Raw genomic sequence first — 2,576 nt, 5'->3', positions numbered from 1 at the left:
TCATTGATGGCATCAAGTGTGGCAGCGGTAGTGAGGTTGGCCCAGGATCGGACATTGTTTCGTTCTGCTGTGCATGGGGTCACTATGAGTTGGTTCCAACTCGATGGCACCTGACAACAACAACAACATGAGTTAATTGCTATCATTATGTGTTTTTGTATGTGTGTGGTGCTGCTGGTTTCTTTGTTCTACATGCCATCCTGTGCTGAATTCATGGGTTTTTTTCATGTCAGTTTCTTCATAGTTTTAATGTTTCCATGTTCTTCTTGTATTCTCATTTTCTTGCTATGTTGTGAATAATTACTTTTCTTTGAGGTTGCCCTATATTTTATTAACTTTTTCCTCTATTTAAAGGAGTCTGTTTTATTCTGCAATATATCCCACCTTCTCATCATCTGGATCTCTGTTCTTACGTTTTTACCTTCTTTCACATTATAATTGTTTTGATCATAGACTGACCTCCCAGATACTCTGAATTCATTCTTGTAGTTTTGTTCTGTTCTGGACTCTTCCATCTGTTGAGTTCTGAGTGGTGCTGCCATGTATGCCAGTCTCTGGTTGTTGTCTGTGCTTGCTGGTTCACAGTACAAAGAATTCCCTTTAGGATTTTTTTTTTTTTTTTTCACCTTTAGGATGTTTTGAAGTGCTGGGTTGACTTTGACAAAGTCCCTTAACTTCTGTTTATCCTGGAAAGTTTTCATTACTCCGTCATATTTAATTGACAACTTTTATGGGTAGAGGATTCTTGGTTGGCAGTTTTTTCTTTCAAGATTTTGTATATGTCTCCCCATTGCCTTCTTGCTGGCATGGTTTCTGCTGAGAGATCAGAGCTTAATCTTATTTGCTTGCTTTTGTAAGTAATCACTTCTGTGATTCTTCCTGTTCCAAAATTCCAATAATTCTCAAATTATTCCTCTTTATGTTGTTCCACATGAATCTTAGACTTTCTTCAGATTTTTTATCCTTTTTTCTATTTGCTCTTCTATCTTAACAGTATTGAGAGATTGTCTTTAAGCTCACTGGTTCTGGCTTCCACCTCTTTAATTCTACTCCTTTGTCCTTTCAGTATTATGCATTTCTGATATTTTCTTATTAATCATTTGACCTCTTTTTGCAGGTTTTTAATTGTTTCCAATGCTATATCTATCTAATCTGATTGTTCTGGTAGCATTTTCCTGACTTCTTTCTTATTTTTTCTCAACCTTTCTGTGGAGCATTTGGATGTACCTCAGTATCATTCTCCTGAATTCCTTCTCTGACAGTTCCAAACCCTGTCCTCTTTCCAATGGGAAGTCTAGGTCTACATGTAACTCATTTGTCTCGGTTACTCTATCTTGTTCCTAGAAATGTTCTGATATCATCAGTTGTTTCTTGGGAATCTGCAACAACAATAATAAAATCTTTATGGTTTTTCTTTTTCTTGATTTGTTATGAAGCTGTGTTAATTTTCTTTGACATTACCCTGTAATTTGTTAATTTCTTTACCAGATTCAAACAATCTGTTTTATGTTGAGATGTGCTTGAAATCCTCAACTATTGGAAGTTCATTAACAACTTTTTTTCTCTTGTTAGTTTTCAATTGTTTTATTATTAGCTGATTATCTCTGGTTCCCAATTTTCAGTTTTGTAGGTTTATTTACTTTGTACACTTTTATATCTAGATTGAACTCCTGATGTGGCACTGAATGATCAGCCCTGGACTGCAAACCACAAGGTTGACAGTTCAAACCCACCAGTTGCTCTTAGGAAACCCTATACAGGGTTGCTATGAGTCAGAACCAACTCAATGGCACTTGTAGGTAGTATGTGATAGTTCATGTTTTGTGTCAACAGGGTTCCCAATGGTTTGGATGAGATGTGGTTATCCCCATGGTTGATGGTTATGCGCCATGGAGTTCGTTCTGACTCATAGCAACCCTGCATAGGGTTTCCCAGGCGGCGAATCTTTACTGGAGCAGAAAGCCTCATCTTTCTCCCATGGAACTGTTGGTAGTTTTAACCCTGACCTTGAGATTAGCAGCCTGATTCATAACCACTACATCATGGAGAGATCTAATACAGTGTAGCTAAGTTTATGATGATTGGTTATGATCAACCGATCAATCAATTAAAAAGCTTCCACAGGGGTGTGGTCTGATTCCAATATATTGGATACTCAGAAAAAGCTGTTTGCTTTATGTTTGGTCTGGATCTTGCATTTGGCTTATTCTCCAAGCTTGTTTCTTTGGACTTAAGACAGTGGCCTGCTCTATTCCCCGCTGATCCTTGGAGCCATGGGTAGCCTGTTTGCTTGCCAGACCTACATTCCTACTGTACCTCCCTTCTGTCTGACCTACTTGCCTGCCAGTCTTTGTTCATCTGACCTGGACTTGGGACTCCCCCACCGCTACAATTGTGAGCCATATCCTTGATATAAACTTCTCTTTATATATATTGTTGTTGTTGTTAAGTACCGTCGAGTTGGTTCCAACCCATAGCGACCCTATACAGGGTTTCCAAGGCTGTAAATCTTTTCGGAAGCAGAACGTCTCGTCTTTCTCCCACGGAGCGGCTGGTAGTTTCGAACTGCTGGCCTA

The sequence above is a fragment of the Chrysochloris asiatica genome, unplaced genomic scaffold (genome assembly GCF_000296735.1).
Source record: "Chrysochloris asiatica unplaced genomic scaffold, ChrAsi1.0 scaffold00492, whole genome shotgun sequence".
Lineage (NCBI taxonomy): Eukaryota > Metazoa > Chordata > Mammalia > Afrosoricida > Chrysochloridae > Chrysochloris > Chrysochloris asiatica.
The sequence above is the reverse complement of the archived record's forward strand: the minus strand, read 5'-3'. Positions refer to the sequence as shown.